This window comes from Platalea leucorodia, assembly GCF_965183815.1.
Source record: "Platalea leucorodia genome assembly, chromosome: 9".
In the NCBI taxonomy this organism is placed as follows: Eukaryota; Metazoa; Chordata; class Aves; order Pelecaniformes; family Threskiornithidae; genus Platalea; species Platalea leucorodia.
Window position 1 is genome coordinate 7,505,549 of NC_138831.1, and position 18,199 is coordinate 7,523,747.

General features: G+C 49.9%; 1 protein-coding gene across 4 annotated transcripts in view; it reads right to left on the reverse strand.

Annotated features, from left to right (window-relative positions):
- CADPS (calcium dependent secretion activator) overlaps positions 1-18,199 on the reverse strand; it is a gene marked incomplete at both ends in the record, with an annotated part of 223,892 nt that overhangs the window by 204,530 nt on the left and 1,163 nt on the right. The gene's annotated exons all lie outside the window — the stretch shown is intronic.

Consider the following 18,199-nt stretch of genomic DNA (forward strand, 5'->3'; position numbering starts at 1 on the left):
GCTGGCAAACACGATGGAGCATGAGAAACAAAACTCCTGCTGTGAAGTTCCAAAACAATTCAGCAGGCTTTTTCATATCAGGAGAAAGCTGGGACTACGCGTGCAGCAAGGAGCAAACGCGCACCAGCTCCATGTGTGGCTCCAGAGGCAGAAAACTGTCTTTTGCAGCGATGTAAACAACTGCTTCATTCCCAATATCCCTGCAACGAGGGGAGGAACTCGCCCAGCGAGGGTTTCACAAGGATGCTGCGCTCTCCTGGGCGCAGGTGCCAAGGCACTGTAATGACAAAGGGCAGCAAAGGAGCCAGAAGACATCAGGTATCGTTGGGCCAGAGCAAGTACCAGAATGACTAAGTCATTCTTTCCAGCCTGCCCAAACTCTCACAGCACAGTCAAATGGTTATTTGAGAAACAGATCTGAATTTGGAGGCATCGATAATTTCTGGATATCACCCTGAACAAGGTGGGTAAGGAAAGCAAGATTGCTGCAGGGTCTGCTGCAAGTGGTTTAGAACAGGAGACCTGCTGAGAGACAGCAGTTTAGCAACCAGACTTTCCAGAAATCAAAGCTACAGAGATCTCGGGGTCAAAGCCGCAGTTCCCACCAGCCGATGCCAAACCCTGTCCAGCAGTCGGGAGCAGCAGGGTCCCCCCTGCCACCTTCTGACAGCAAACCCGAGAGGGCAGTCAGGAGAACGTCAAGGATGCAAATATGGCATTAAGGTTTTGGACACAGGGTTTTTAAGGCAGGAATCCTGACAAGCCTTTCGTCACACTCCCTGTACACACGGGACACAACACTCTCACCAGTTTGCTATTGCCATACATGCCATTTCACTCATTTGAGCAACAGCACCTGCTTCCAGGCTTTCTGATAGCAGGGACCAGCACCCTGCGCACCAGGAGGACACCAGGGAGGGAATAATGCATCTTCTAAATAATATCACTAAGTCAAATAATCTCATTAGCTCTGGGGAATCCTGGCCAGGTTCTGAAGTCACAGCAGCTGAGGGCAGACAGTGCCACAGAGCTGCTGCCACGCAGATGACAGTCCTTTAAAAGCAGAGCATGCACTTTTTCCTTTCTTCTCTTCCCAAAATGTCATTGTCAATCCCAATACACTAGGATGAGAAAGCCTTGTTTTCACTGTAATATTCCACCAGCAACCACCTTTGCAATCCTGCTCCGTGCAGCGTTAACAAAGTAAATCAGATCTTGGCCCCAGTGAAAACTATGTGATTTTTTGCCACTGACGAGTCACTGCTTTGCCTCACCTCAACGTCCCAGCTCGTATGCAAAAGCAGTGCCTGTTTTCACAACACAATTAACTGTAGCAGCAGGTAACAGCCAACACACAACTCCTGCCAACACAAATGTGCTGGTTTCATCTTGGGACCTCCTCCTTTGCTGATAGAGCTCGACATTGCTCCACCAGCATCAAGGAGCAACGAGACAGGCAAAGCTAATCACAGATGAGTAAAAACTGACTGCAAAAAATCAAGACACCCTGCTCCTGCTGCAATAGTTGATAGATCATATTTAGGTACCAAATCAGCTCTAAAGGAGAGGGTTAAAGTAAGTCAGCGGGATATGGAATAAAATTTGGCAGCTGCAAGTCCGGTGCCAGAAAGTCGGCGGGGGCAGGACCGCGGCTGGACGGCACCGACGGGAGAGGCAGCTCTGAGGCACTCGGGTCCATCCCATGCTACATCACTACTACACAGAGCAAGCAGCTCTCCTCAACTCTCTCCTTGTGCGGATGATGTTAGGAAGGGAAGAAATCGGGAATCGTTCCTGTGCCACAACTCTGAAATACTTTCCCTGAGTAGGGAAGAAACTGCTCCCATCACAAAAAGTCTAATTTCAGTGTGCGTGTGCACGAATGCACAAGGACTAAAAATAGAGGTACCCCTATTTCCATGCTTCGAGTCAGCAGGTACAGAAACAGCCGTAAACAGTGATTCAGCAGCAGCCCCTGTCATGCGGAAGGTTGGTCCCTTGCCTCTGCCTCCCCGTTTGCAGCCCTTCCAACCTCGGCTCGGTCCCTGACTCCCAGCAGCTCCCGTGCCCGTGGTGCCCAGGTCTGCCTTGCAAAAACACCCCCCACCCCGCAGGGCTGGGGAAAGCCTGCCAGCCACGGGGGACTCACACCCCCAGGAAGGGGGTGATGTGAGGCGCCTGCCAACGCCCTTCAAGCAAGGTCCAGCTCCCAAGAACACAGACATTTATAGAGCTGCTTTGTCTACAGCAGTTTTTCTAGTGCAAAGTCTACATGCAACCATAATTACATGTTTTGCTATGAAAATAGCTCCATAATTCACATTTTTGCTATTTTTTCATTGAGCTTATGAGCCTTGTATCTACAAATCTTAGTCATCCAAGCTGGGTACAAAAAGAGGCATGATGTACAACCATAGCGTATGGTTGCCATCTCTGGTGCAAAGTAGTGCTATGACTCCATAAACACCCCTGATAAATTGCACAAGACGGCACCAAGGACATTTTTCAAGTCCTGTGAGATTTGCTACATAAACAGCTACGACCTTGTACACATGGTTTCAACAGGGCCAAGTTGTTTTTTGCTGGTTCTCACCCCCAACTTTTTCATTAATGTTTGCTGAGAAGCCAGAAGGAGAAGCAGATATATGAAAAGGAGAAAGACCGAAGAGTAGAAACATCATCTTTCATTTACCTTACATTTTGTAAAACTAACTTATCTCTTCAAGCAGAGGGTAAGAAAATATTTCATAGGCTTCCCACCACCCCGAGCTCTCTCATTCACCCTTTCAAAGGCAGCAAAGGGAAGAAAAGCCTCGCAAGAACCTACCCACTCTGTATCAAGCATCCGTGTAAGCAATTTCTCCCTCCAGCTCCCAAAGTTCTGGGGTTAACATGCTCCTCTCTGCTTTAGCAAGCTGTGCTCTCGGCTCCAGGCGCCGTCTCTCCCAAAGGCACCAGCGTCGTGGGGAGAACCCCCAGACCTGCTAGTTAGTGATGCTGATGCTCAGCCACTTCTGGCTGTGGCCCCTCTCAGCATCGCTGCCCCATCCGAGCCATGGGGCATCCAGTGGAGCTGCCGCCAGCCCCGGGGGGCTGCTCCCATGCCCTGCCGTCCCGCAACGACCTCCCCACCTTTCCATGGCAACCCTGGCTCTTGGCCGAGACAGGGACCAGGGTCGGTCACGAAGGGCTGGCTGGTCCCGTGGGTCACCTGGGGAGGTCTGGCCGTGGCGCCCATGTTGTACCTGTCTTCACTGGATTTTTTTACCTGCTTTGAGAAAGTGCCTATTTTTTAAGATTCTCCCCCGAAAGAAGCTGATTTAATCATAAGCACCAAAAGGCAATCTAGAGAAACCCTGCTGGCCAGGATGCCCAAACCAGGATGCACATCCACACCACCAGCCTTAAAAACCTTTTGGGCTTTGTTGTTATTGTTGCTTTTCTGGTCAAAACACATGGAGCCAGCAGCATCACCAGGCAGACGGGAACACTTAGAGCTTGGGACATCCTCTACAGCCACCCCGCGGCCTCATGCTGCGCACCCCGGGCACCCACCGCTGCACCCCAGCGGCTGGGGCTCCCCAGGGCGACGCAGGTGGGGTGGAGGGGAGACTGTGCCCGACATGTCCCCCAGACATGACGCAGGGACACTAACCCAAAAGCGCAGCCTGTGCCCCTGCGTTGGGCACACTGCAGCCTGGCTCGTGCAATGCTTACCTGCTAATACCCCATGCAAAAATGAATAAATAATAACAAAGCTATTAAAATCAGGAGAGCTGTCATTACAGCTGCAACTTCCAGAGTCATTTTTCTACCATTTGAGGGATGATAGTCCTTTGAGCGAGCAAGTACTACATGCAGCCAGCAAGCCTTTTAACACATGACAAAAATATCATTGAAGGATTTTCCTGCACAACTTTGACTTATCCCCACACCATTCCTAGCCAGCATAACTGACCAAGAACAATTAAAGCAAACAAGGATTTCAACTTAATCTCAGAATGGATTAAAGTCCTTTCTACTCTCACCTTGACATACTCTGAAGCCTGGATGATTTGCATTTTGACGTCTAATTGAAATGAGGGTTGCTGCCTGACAGGCCTTAATCTTCTCTGAAACATGGTTGTGCCTCCCTCCCCAAAGCAAACATTTATCACAAGTTTCACCTTGAATATAGGTCACAGCATTGCAAAGCAAGTAATCAGAGCTGTAAAAAAGAAAAAAAAGAGATGATTCTGTCTAGGTAAAAAAAATAAATTCAAAAGGCACATCTGTTCTCCTGAGCCACAGTAAGGAAAGATTATTACCATTAGTGTGAGTGTTATACAGCAAATGAAACAATTGGTTAAAGAAAAAAAAAGAAAAAAATCACTTAGTGTCATCTTTCATCATTAAATTTTCATAGAAAAAACATAGTGATTTTGCTTAGTCTGAATATATACGCAATGTAAAGAGACTATCTGACATCATCAAGGCATAACACCGCAAGATAAATGGAGATGATTTGCCACACTACTGGAGCAGCTGTAACTCCCTCCCAGACCTGCAGCAATCAAATGAAAGGGCACAGAAATAGCAAGCCATCTGCTTCTGGCTGGCCACTGAATCTTGTGCATTTGGCTGACGGGAAAGAAATGGAGGTCTTACTCTTCTCCTGCTCAAATGGGCTTAAACAGGGGCAGCTGAGCTGTTACACTACTTTAAAAGCCCCTCCCTTGGTGGTCCCATTTTGTTTGACCCTGCAAGCCTTAGCCGTCACCACTGGACAAACATCTGGAAGCCTCGGACTCGGCCGTGGTTTGCACTGAGGCTGCCCTAAGCAAGGGCAGCTGGAGCACGTGCATATGCATCCAGAGAGCGCCCGTCTGGAGCAGAGCCTCGCTCCACAGACTCCCAGCAATGCAAAACCAGGCTCAGCACTCCGGGCTGCCTTCCTTTCACACAGCAGTTGGTTTTTGAGAGCATTAAAAGGAAAGGGAAAAGTGGACCAGTAAGCCTGAAGATTTTTCCTGTCTTGCTTCTGCACTACAGTGCAATTCTCCCTGCTGCACCCTCCTGAGGGATGGCAGCACCCGTGACAAGCTCAGGAGACGACAGAGGAGCGAGCTGCCGGCAAGCCATGCTCTCCCCTGTGTATGGAAACACCAGGCAGCCTGCTGCCCACCTTCCCAAATGCAAACAGCGAGGAGGAAAGGATGCACGGCTATTGTGCATAGAGTTAAGATCTATATGAAGCCCCATATGTGTAAATTACAAGTGCGTACAACTTGTAAGCATGAATTATGCAAGACTATTAACTGTCTTATAATAAGAGGGAGCAGCTGCGGAGGCTGCTCGGAGGACACAGCAAGTCGCAGAAGGGGCAGCCCGTGGATGCTCAGTGTCCGCGTGTGCCTGAGCTACAGCACGGCCGCTCTCACCGGGTCCAGCCCTAGTGCACCCAGGGACCCGCGCATCTTGCGCTAAGCAATTAACTCAGCGTCTCATAAGCTCTCACCGTCTTCCAGTACTCTATGGAGGAAAGAGAAATATTTTCATCACCTTTATATTGATGGCAGCCTGTGAAAGATGTGGAGAATTGTGCGAGCTTGTGAAGGAGCAAGCAGGGAGCTGAGCCTGTAACCTAGCCCAAACTCAAGCCCCCAGCCAGCACCCAAACTGCCGAGCTCTGCCTCTGCTTTCACCCAGGAGCACAAGGAACCTGAAACAGCAAAACCCCTCTGAGAGCCGGGAGCTCCGGTCCCTGTTTCAGTTCAGTCATTTGCTCCTTGACTAATGAACCCCCCGCACTCGGCTGGAGCCCACCGGTGAGGATGCCAGCCAGGGGCAGCGCTGCACAGCCCATGTCACAAGCACCAGCGGGTCACAGGCAAACGCTGGCCACGGGCCGGGATGCAGGCTGGCAGCGCCGTGCACTCGCCTGTCCTGAGCCTGCAACCTGCAGAGCATCGCAGGCTACTTTACTCAGCCCGGTCACCAAGTCCTCGCCAAGCTGACACCACGCTTAGCAGATGTAGCTGGGGGCAAGCTCTGGCCATAAATTACCTACAGGGTGAGAAAGCTTTTGATACAATTTTACATAAAATATTAATCTCTCTGGTCAATACGAATGCTGTTAAGATTGAGTGGCAGGGCCGTACGCAGTGAGGAAGCGTTTTGGAACACAACAGGTGCCGAAAGGGGAGGCACAGATTGGTGGCCAGTTTCATTTATTGTATATATCATGGACTTGGAAGAACAAACATCAAGTACCGTGATTACATTTACTGATGATTCAGAGTTGTGTGGGCTCCTCAGTACACAAGAGGAGGGCAATAAAGTCCCGGACAACTGTGAGCAAGCAAGCACCTCAGGGGATAATTAAATTAATTTGAGCTATGGAAATGCCACACAACAAGGCTGAAACATAAAGCAAATAACCTCAAAAAGGACTTTGCACTCAGAGACTATATGAGACAAACCCAGGCTAAGGCTTGCTCCCAGTTATCCACACAGGGTGCCAGGCGCCGTACAAGCACAAATGTTGTCGTGGCCATTAGAGAGAGCAGATAGGTCAAAACAGGTACAGGATAGACACAAAGCATTAAAAATGCAACCCCAGTGATACCAGTTGTGAATGCCCCCAACCCAGCACGCTGTGGCTTTAGAGAGGGGCTGTGCCACGTGGGGACCGCTGGCGATGCAGCAGCTCCTGGGCCACCCTGGCAAAACAAAACAGAGTCCCTCAGGCCACAGCACCTGCCTCCCAACTCCCAGTTCCTATGATCAGCTCCTTTCCAGACTCTTAACCATTGCTTTCCATTCCCGGATTGTGTACCTGCCCCTAATTGCCCAGGCAGCCTCGCCACGCTGACCAGCCCTGCCTGACACAAGGCAGTTGCCTTAGGAGACATGTAGGCGTCTTGCCTGAGCCACCCTGCCCAGCAAAAGGAGTGCTGGCAGGGCATCACAGCGGGCACAGAGCCCTTTCCAAGAGATGGGCCCTGACAGCACCTCGGAGCGAGACCAGGGAACACAGAGCATCTGGAGCAGCAACATGAGAAAGGACACGGGAGAACAAGTAAGAAGTGGCAGAGCTGCCCAAGGCCCCGAAGGCAAGGAGAAGATGCTAAATTTGATGAGGCTGAGGAAGGGAGCCAAAGGAGGAATAAATAGAGCTAATGAGAAAACAAGGCATGAGCATTCAAAAACCTTTAACACACTGCTAAACAGCAATAAAAAGGCAATTAGAGTTCCGAGATGCATGGAGGGTAATTGCACGCACTATAAATAGGTGGTGGGAAGACTGTCCCACTCAGCAGGATCTGATTCACTTTTGGGGTGACTTCTGCGCAGACAGGAATATTCTGGTGTGAGACAGAAGCTGAGAGAAGAGAGTTTACAGAGAGATGAGATTACAGGAAGAATTTCTATCACACACATCCTACTGCATGAAATATGCACCAAGCGGGAGCTTTACAACGGAGGCTTCAGAGGTCTGCGCCTGAGGAACTCCTGACAAAAGTTCAGCAGTAGAGATGTCAAATAGCCTTAGAAAGAAACATCCATTTTACGCCAGCCAGAAACATGTATGGCACTGGAGCCTGGCAGCTGCTGGTATTGATGGAGGGACTCCCTAACCACGCAGCTCTCCAGCACCCGCAGAGATCCTGCCCTGCTCAGCTCATAACCCTTGCATGAGCACGTGCACACACGCACCTATAACAGCGTTTAACAGCAAGCAAAAAGAGAGGTTTAAAAGTGGAATTCAAATGCCAAACCCACTTGAGCACACTCCTCAGGCTGCCACCAGCGTGCTCTTTCTGTTTCTTACCTGTGCCTCAGGTGTGCTCGCTCTGCTCCGCGGCAAGGAGCACGACTGCTCCGCAGGCGCGTAACCCTCTCTCCTGGGCTGGTGCAACCCCTCAGGGGATGTCCGCGTCTTGTCGGTACAGGCTCATGGTAGCCGGTGCAAGCAGCTAGCTCGCTGTTTAAAGAACAAGCTCTCTTGATACCATTCCCTGCCCAGCTTTCCCTCCTTAGGCCCACGAGGCTGGAGCAAATGCACCGACTGCCGTGAGGCACTCTCCCTGCCAGGCACACGGCTCAGGCCGTGGGGGAATGTGCCACGAGAAGTCCTGGGGAAGAAGGAGCCCTCAGAGCAGATAAAACCCACAAGACTCCAGCTGAACGTAGGGGTAGGGTCTTTGAAGCATCACAACCAACATCTTTAAGAGCAGAAGGCACCACTGAAGTCCCGGGAACCTGCCAACGAGCAGAAATCGTACCAGGCAGATCCCTGGCCAACATAAACCACCACCGCACGATCAACTCGAGTTTTTTTGAGGACATCAGTTCTCTCTTGAGACATCTAGAGGCTAGAAAAGTAGTATTCCCCACCGTCTCTGCAGGGCCTGCACCAGGCCTGCTGCAAAGCAAATGGGAGACGGAAAACGCAGCCACACCTCGGAGCTGTGAGAAATCCCTCCTCCCTGCCCCAGCTCCTTCACAGATACCCTTCTGGTGGGGGAAAATTTGCAGACTGAAGCACCAGAGGCCCAAGAAAGAGAAGGAGCAAAGCCGTCACTACCCAGCTCCAAACTCCTTCAGCCAGGCCTGGTGCCCTTCCCAGCTCCTCGCTCCTTCCCACCGCAGAGCATCGGCATCGATTCACGCTCGGGAGCTGCTCTGCCCTCGCGAATGACTGAGCACACACAAAGTCTCTGCAGTCCTAACTCCAGCTAGCTCTTGGCTCCGCACCAAAAAACAACCCCGTGCAGCTCAGACAGCTGCACGTCCCCAGATAACAGCAGCAGATGGCTTCTGCCTAGAGGTCTCGCTGGCAGAGGGTGGTCTGCGGTGCCAGGGGTGGGAGGCACAGCACTGGTTTTTGCGGCACACACCGCTGGCGGGTCACGCAGCCTCGCCTGTGGCTGAAGAAGTGCTGGCTGTGTCCTTCCTTCATCCTTGCACCGTCACCATGCAGGTAGCAAAGCAGCTGGCTCCTGCTGCGTCACCCCATTAGCTTCCTTCCGAGGCAGCGATGAGTCCGTCGTCTCTGGTTGCAAGGGTGGGAGCAGTCTGCTAGGAAGGAGGGGAAACCTAGGGGTGTAGGCAATAAAAGCAAACTTGGCCTGTGCAATATGCAAAGCATTTGTGCCCTTCTGCTGAACCAGGAAAGAATATTTGACATCTTAGAGGAAATTTGCCTTTTGCTTGATGTTCTGCTTATGCAATGCCTAAATCCTCCGCTGCTGAGGTGCAAGAGCAGCTGACCCTCCCCACAGGGCACCAGGCAAAGCGACATCCCCTTCTTGCAAAAGCTAGCCCCTGCCAGCATCAACAGCAGTCCCAACGGAACTTCTGAACAGCTTCACTTAATTGCTCACAAATCATCCAATGTTTTTTGTGCCTGAAATATAACATCTGAACCCCCTCTCCTTCCCAGCCCCCACTGATCAGACAAGGACATCCAAGGGACACCCTTCCACAGTCACCTGCACCAGCCACATGCCAAGGTCGGACAAAGCGAGCCCAGAAACCTCCTTCCAAAGCGCTTTTGCTGTATTTTGTTTTACTTGGCCAATTGGCTGGACAGGGCTCCCCCGAATCTCTCCTTGGGATAAGAGTTTGTTTCCAAGCAAAGCACCAGTTGGAAATGAGATGGGTCGTAGAAGGGACAATGAGGTCATATACAGAAAAATGCATTCTCTATATAGGAGGAAAAAAAAAAAGTTTTTGACCCCAAATCTGCTTCCTTGTTGAACTAATATCATATCTCACTCCAGTGAGCATGGTGCTTTACTTAGGAGCACCAGTTCATATTCCCTCTGACAGCCAAATATCAAACCCAAGTCCCTTTATCTCACCAGAGTGCCACCAGCCAGGCAGTTTGTCCCCTCCTGCTCCCAGACAGAGACCATACATCAGCTGTGACCCACCCCGGGCTCTGAAACGACCCTCATGCACACACATGCTTGTGAGCGGCCACGCTCGCATCCCTCCTGGAAGAGGCAATCGCCACCCATCTTCAAGCAGCTCCAAGGAAAGCAAGGGGCTGCTCCCCTGAGATAGGGAGGGGGAGAAGGCTGTGTGTTGGGGTGCAGGATTTTATCATGCTGCAGCCATGTGTTGGGGTGCTTAGGATGGTAAAATCCTGCACCCCAACACACAGCTTTCTGTACCTTGGGGCATTGCCTACTTAGCATAGTCTGGACTGGTAACGTGATAAATTCCCCAGGAAAGGGAGAATCGCTTCCTACAGGAGTCGGTGTGCCCCGCACACCTTATCGATTGCAAACACGCTTTGCAACTAATAAACATCAGCGGTTACTACAAACTTACAGGATCTGCAAACTCCCAGCGCCATCCTCTCCAGCTCAGCAGGTGCTCGGGATCAAATTCAGATGCTATAGCAGACACAGCTGATGCCTTTCACAAGGCAATGTGAGAGACTGTTTCAGTAAGACATTTCTTAGCAAATAGTTTTGCCATCAGTAGTTCTTCAGGGTGTGAGCCTGGCAATTGGCCTTTTCTCCCTATTACTTTCCTCCCCTGCGCCAGACAGGCAACTGGGAGCCAAGCTGCCTCCTTCAAGCCCCATTCCAAGGGACTGAGCCGAGCCTGTACACACTATGGTGCTGCGGCTGTTCTGGATGCAGGGCTTCTTTCTCTTGCAGAAGTACATTAGGCAACGACAACATCCAAAACGAGTGCTTCTTTTCCACTGCCAAAAAGTTTATTGATTTCTTTCCCCCCCCCAAGATCCTTCCCCAGGCTGAAGACAAACAGCAGGTGATGGGTTTGCAGGGACAGGGTCACTCTGCTCCATGCTTGTACAGGACCAGATCCAGTTCATACCTGGTGCTCATCCTAAACCATCAAGTGTGGATCTAAATCCCACCTGAAAAGGGAGCTGGAGGTGGAAACAGGGGTTCTACAGAAAAAGCTAGATCTGAAGACTGTCTCATCATATTCTGAAGACAAAGAGCGCCCTGCCCTTGGGTGAACGTCACCCTAATTTAGCACATGAGATCACGAAAGGCCACTGCTGGACCATTAGCGGGCAGCTCTGTTTCCCAGGGTATTTGTACAAATACACTGTGGCATCAACCGAAAGTCCTACCAAAGTCAGTGGGATTCCTTCAAGACCTGCACACTGAATCTCCGCTCACCAAAGATAAACACTGCAACACCATCATTAAAAAAAAAATCCCACCCTTTGGGCTAGGAAAAACGTAAATAAATCTAGATTTTATTAAGTTTCTTCATCAAACACTAACATTTGGGTATGGGCAGACGCTCGGCACTTGAGCGGTCGTGGTCACACGACTGTCCTGAAGCACAAGGGTCAAGTCATTGAGTTGTATGGCCCAAGTCATTGAGTTGTGTGCCGGTGCAGTTTTCCAACCCCTCCAGGCTGGAGGTGGGCCTGTACTAATGTCCCCTCACAAGGATCATTATATACCTCACACTGCTAAAAGTCCAAGCTCCCAGCCTTACTGTGAGGTAGACAGACAGGTTTTGAACTATGACAACTACAAACACAGCATCGCTTAGCCCAAGCTGAATAAACATTTGCATGACATTTTGACTCAGGTGTTTAAATTCTAGAAAACGCCTGACTTTATCAGCCTGAATCACAGACAAACAATACCAAATATTATCACTAAAAGCACCTTTACAAACAACAATTTCACACATTGACATCAAACACTCAGCGATTGCACTTAAGTCCGGTTTTAAGAATGATGCCCACCCAATCCAGAAGAAAACCCAGTCAAAACACCCCCAGTATCCTGTACCCACAAATAATTTCTTCCAAAGCAAATGCCAGGTTAGGATGCTCCATGTATTTTTTTCAGTACCTAAACGACACAGGGAAGCTCCCCAGGAACCTGCCATCTCTTGCATCTCTCCTCTCCCACCCTCATGAAGACACAGGTGGACCCTGCCGCTGGACCTCAAAGCATGCCCTGCGAGAAGGGTGGCCCAATTCTGACCTGCTGGGAGCCAGTGGTGCCACCTGTTGTGTGCAGCGGCCAAGGCGAGGAGACGAACTCTGCTTGTCCTCCCGTGCCTGCACCACGCTCTCCGAGAGCTGGGGAGCAAGGTGTCACCTTCCCTTGCACCTCACCCTGCTCTGTTTCCAGGAAGAGAAGACCTTTGAGGGGCCACCCATCGAACCCCACCTCTGAGGAGCCACCCATCCTCCTGGGTGACAAACGGAGAGGACCTGCTCACCACCAGGAAAGGTCCCCTCATCTGCTGTTTTATGAGACCTCTACTGTTTTAATTAGTCCTAGTTTTTAAAGACACACTAAAATATATGTGGTTCCTAGAGATCATTTTGTGGGTGAAACCCTGGCGCTGCTGAAGCCACTAGCTGAATTCACATCGACACCAACCAAGCAACAGCTTTATTGATTATACTATATTGATTGTCTTAACATATTAATCAGGTTTACATAATTAAATAGAAATAGGGTGTAGACTATTTCTAAATAGACTAAAGCATCGGCATTAGCTGTAAGGGGTTTGTGTGCATTCACTGCTAGTAGAGGTGTTGTGATGGCTGGGTTCTTACTGCTAAACCACACTAAAAACAAATTAAATACTTCTCCAGCTAAAAAAAAAAATACGTAGGGAAATGACTTGCTGACCGCTTCCCACTTAGGTGAATGGAGAACGAGTGACTCATCATTCAGCAGAAGGAATTACAAGTTGTGCAAAAGGCAAAGTGCTTCAGGGAGAGCGTCTAGACTATGCAAAGCAAGGCCATAAATAATACCTTTTGGAAACGACCGGCTTTAGCAGGGGTTGGAGCTGCATGATCTGATGAGTCTTCTCCACTCTTAGTTCACATCATCCCTGGCCTGAGAGGTGCCACTCACAATAATTGAATCGTCAGGCTATGGATCAGGAACTGCAAAGTTTTACAACAGCCAAAGACCAAGCTCACAGCCTATTTAATTACCTGCTTCCCAATCCAATAAGCTGCAAGTATATAAATAGCCAAAGTATGACAAATATTTGATATCTGCTAGAATTAAATTAAGATAAGGCACTGACAAGATAAATGATAAGTGTTTTAACTGAAAATAACCATTTTCTGCAGATTCCAGACAATTTGAGCACAACGATCATGTTCTGCACTCCACACTGCTAAGGCACACCGCTCCTCAGATGTGCCAGACCTCCCTCCCCACGGCAAGGCTCTCCAAGCAGCAGTGAAACGCGGGCAGGCTCGTCTTCACTTCGGGGTTAGCACAGAGCTGACCCGGGGACAGCCTAAGCTGAGAGCCCAGCCACACACATAACTTTCATTTGATGGTGGCAGTGGCCAACGCCAACACTGAGCCAGCGAAGCGGCGAAGGCAGCCCCTACCTACCCTTCCAGGTTTTTATGGGCATAGCACTGATAATTATCTTGCAAGCTTTGCTGCAGCTACAGAGCTGTACATGGGATCCAGCTCATGCTTGAGACCTGCCTGGACCTTGCATCTCCTTCTTAAACAGCACTAGAGAGCAAGCGAGGAACAGACAGAAAACAAGCAAAGCATCATCTTTACCTCTCCTCTCCTGCAGAGCTGAGAAAGCCACACCTCTAAGGGTTTCTTGGGGCCAGCAGGGCAGAATCTGACCATAAAATCACAGTTCCTCCAGCAGAAAGCTGCTAAAACAAGTCCCAACATCACCTGAGTCACAGTCTGTCCCAGAAGAACAACATGTTGGTAGTTTTAAGAGAGAACTTGTGTAAATATTCCGTGAAAATAACAACCCAACCCATGATAGGGAAGAAGGATGTGATTATTTGGAAGGCTGCACTAGCTTTACTATGTTCCTAACTGTTGTAACATCTGCACGCATGCCAAAACGGCAGAAATTTGATATTTTAAGATGCATCATAACTGATTTAACAGAGTTTCTGATCCCTCACACCTGTTCTGCATTAAGCACCACACTTAAATCAATCACCATTCAGCAAAGCACAAGCTTAAGCCCTTTGCTGAATTTGACAGAGACTTTTGCTAATGCACCCACCGTCATCCCACAGGCTTACACAAGGACCCAAATCACAAGCCACTTCTCCCAGGAGTAGCTCCAGTAATCTGCAACTAAGCTGGAACTTTCTTCATCCCACATTTATCCCGCTGGGAACCGATTTACTCTCCCACATGCCGCCTGCCTGCTCCCTCGTTCTGCAGGGAGGAAAAACAGTGATGGAAAACAGGTGATGGCAACCACAGCTGCAGTGATGCCTCACCTAATGTGCTCTCCACATTTTATCTCCTAATGAGTTCTTCCTGCTGCCCCTTTCCCAACAAGTATTTTCAAGGGGCTGGTGATAATTGGAGAAGATCTCTCAGTTTATGCTATTTTGAATGAGCAAATGCCAATTCCTGGGTTGCGCTGTGCCTTTTGGCTGACGTGTTTTGGAGGTGTTTAGCAAGAGGTATAACCCACATCCAAGAGTGCTTGGTCTGCATCACTACAGAGGCATACACGTTGCCTGACTTCCTCAGGCTGCCGGCTGAGCTCTCCTCCCAAAGGCTTCAGACAGCTGGGCTCAAGCAGGGAGAGGCACAGAGCGTGGCCAGTCGTCTCAACCCTACTTCCAACAAGTCAGCGTGAGCTAGAGAAAAGACTAAATACATCCTGGGCAAGCAATTACCAAGCTAAGTGCCATCTGCGGTACTAAAACACATTGTTCTGAGAGCAACAGAGCTGGCAAAGCCGCTTTCCTCCTGAACTGCATCGTGAGGCTGGAGCCTTTGGTGTCCAGCGAGGTGTAAAGCCCTGATGGGAGCTTTTCCTCCCGGGCCACACATTCAGCAGGTCTTTGGCTCAGATTCCCCAGGGTCTAGAAAGGGCTGCCCGCACACTGCCACCTTCCTCCCACCTGGGGTAGGAGATAAACACAGGTCTCCCTGTTTTCACCAAGCTTTTAAGGGACAAGTATCTTGCAGACCACTGTCTGCCTGTCAAATGTGCCTGGAATTCAGTAGTGGCTTAAAAAAGAAATCCAAGCGGGAAGTAAGACAGCACAGGCAGGTATCTAATAAGCCCTTTTTTTTTTTTTCTCCCTTAGGAAACAATGCTAGTGAGATGTAAATAAAAGAACTTACAGGTAGACATCACAGATGTCTACTCAAGTGAAGCCTTACCACATAGACATCGAGATAAACCTGACGTAGAGGTGTAGGCTTGAACATACTGATCTAAAAAACAAGTTTTACTCTGTTGCTAAAATTTCTGGGGTGTCAGGATCAGAAAAATATCAGCTCTGAGTGGCATTTGCTTGAATTCATCTTGAAATATGAAACAGAGTTTGTTACTGGTATAAACAAGCAACGCTGTCTTGCCCACGTGCAGTATATACCCAGCTATGCCATCCATTCACACATTTCCACTGCTCCCTTTGCTTTCATGTATGCTATAATTTATCAAACCACATGTAATTATCTTTCTGTTGCAACAGTACCTTAAGTACACACTTCCCTTTATTCCACGGTGGCTCACGAGTGCTGTAAAACACCAGGCTGCATTTTCCAGCTCCGGAGTGCTACACACCGGCATGCTGCTACATAACCGGTACCCGCGGCGCCTGTGCATGACATCGCTGTAACACGCAGCCCGCGCGGCTCAGGGTACCGGCCAGCTTTGATACGGCAGCACTGCAGGATCAAGGAGGGAGGATTACACACCTCGCAGGAGGTACCGCGGGGATCTTCAGCCCAGGCAAGAACTTCAGTGCTGCAACTGCAACAAAATCAATTGCTTTCTTTTCTGAGAAAATTGCAAAGAAGAAGATGAAGCTACAGAAGCAGCCTGGGCTCTGGGAGCTTGGCAGGGGCTGCGTGCAATGCAGCCCACCTCAGGCCCCGTGGTCCTCCCGTGGAGGTGGGCTGGCTCTTATCAGGAAACCCAGCCAGGCAACTGCTCTGCAAGGTGACAGCCTCGCCTGCAAAGCCATGGTCACCCTGCTTGGGCTGTGCTCGGGGGTGGCAGCATCTCCTGTGCTACAGGGGAGAGCTCTGGGCCAGGTGAAGCCAGACCTCATCCTCTTCCTCCTTCCAACGCCGGGCAGGACCAGCTGAGCGGGGCTGGGGACAGGTCACCAGCCCTCGCTGCTGCACAGCTCCACCAAAGCACCTCTGCGGCGGCTGCTCGGCACCTCCCTGATGCGGGTGTGGGGTCCCAGCAGCCCCACGTGAAGCCTGGCTGGTCCCCACGCCTCGGCAGAGCCCCAGCGAGGCTCCCAGGCGTCCTGCCCACGGGCAGTGACCGCAGCGAGCAGATCGGCAGGGTCAGGCCCCACATCTCCAGGGTGCCCACGTGCGCAGTGGATCAAGCACCTCCCTCTGCAGCCTCTCCGTCTGGCGCCATCAGGAGCGCGGTCCTGCACACCAGTGTGGAGACCGCAAACAACAACACTTGGGGGTTTTCTGCTTCCCATTTCTCCCAGGACGAAGCCCTTCCATCGCAAATGGCAGGCTGTGAGGACGGAGAGGCAAATGACACATGGAGAAAGAAGCGGTTTATCCCGCACCCTGCTGACTGGGAAACTGAGACAACAGCTCCCACCAGGGCAAGACCAAACCTTGGTTTTCTCCCACCTTTCCCTTGAGGAACAAAATGCATTTGCTCCACCCTCATGAGTGCTGGAGCATCTGGTATTTCCATCACGACCGAAGGCCCACCAATACACAAAGTCCCCACAGACACCATTCAGCCTGGCAGAGCCACCATGACAGAAGCTCAGTGCCCAAGAGGGAATGAGTCCCACACCTTCACCCTTTGGTCCCCCTCGAGCCAGAGACGGAAGGGTGGGCTTTCCCAGAGGGATGCCTGAGGAAAGCAGAGGAGCACATGGAGTCCAGCAACAAACTCCAGGCTCTGGCAGTCCTTTAATTAACTTTAACAGGAGTCTTGGCTAAGAAGAAAGGGCAAGGATTTACTCCCAGGAACCTGCATGACAACTGAATATAGGCATATACAGAAGATGAAAACCCAGAATGAATTCACCTTTAAAAGGGTGAATTCAATTTGACATGTGTTGTCAAGTTAAATTATCTTTCCCAATTCCATCTCACTGCTAAGTTTGAGGGGAGACGGTAAGCCCCCAAGACACACCTATTTTAGCTGTTTGTATAAATAAGGCAGGCACATTTCCCTACATTCTTCATGTCACAGAGAATGGATTATTTTCTCCCAAGATCCTGTGTAACTTCCCCGTTCCCCAAGTATTGCTGCCAGTTTATTATTTTTCTCATTACTCCTCATTTCTTTGTTTCACTTGTACTTTATTCCCACCTTTTCTCTTTCCCTCCCCTCTTTCTGTCCCTTCACAGCGCAATATTTTGATTTCAGGGTCTGTGAATTGCCCTTCTTCCCAGCCACTCTTCTCCAGACCACTAAGACGCTGCCTGCTCTTTTGGAAAAACTCCTTTTCAATCTCGGTTCACTTTTATGTGAGAAACAGTTGCAGGGCTTGTTTGTTTCTTTTCATTTCTGCAAAACTAGCAATTACTTAAAATCCATCATCTTTTTCGAATGCAAAGAAGTTGCACAGGAAACAAAAGCCAAGACAACTTTGAAAATCCACAGTCTATTGAAAAGGGTTGTAGGCAAAAAAAAAAAAAACTAAAAAAAAAAAAATCTCAAAACCTAGCTAAATCTTCAGCTATGCACTTTGCTCAGCAAACAAAAGCAGATCATTCAACCTTCCAGCAACACCAGATTGTCCTATATTGCCTTTAAACTACATGCAGTACAGATACACTTTCCTACCTCCGTATGTTGCAATGACTAATAATAGTCCTGTGGTGTAGCAGAACTGAATGTCGTTTGCATCAATACATCCAGGAGCCTGCCTGATTTGTAAAGGTCATTTGTGAACACAGAACGGTATCAAGGCTAAAACTGCAGTCTAAGAAACTCAACTGAAAATGGAGAAAAAACATCAGCCAGCTGTTCCAGAGAGTTACGTCCCACTACAGACCTAACTCTGGCTGCCACAGGCAAAAAGTTGGCTGCATTTGAGTAAAAAGCGCCCATGTCCGCATCCTGGAGAAACTTAATTTCTGCCCTGGCCCATGAGCTCATGCCTTGGTGGAGAAACAAGCTCCAAGACAGCTCCTCGGGATGGGGAGCCCAGGCGAGGGGCTCCTGCCCAGCCTCTGCCCGGAGCAGCGCGCGGCCCTGCCGCGGTGACGCA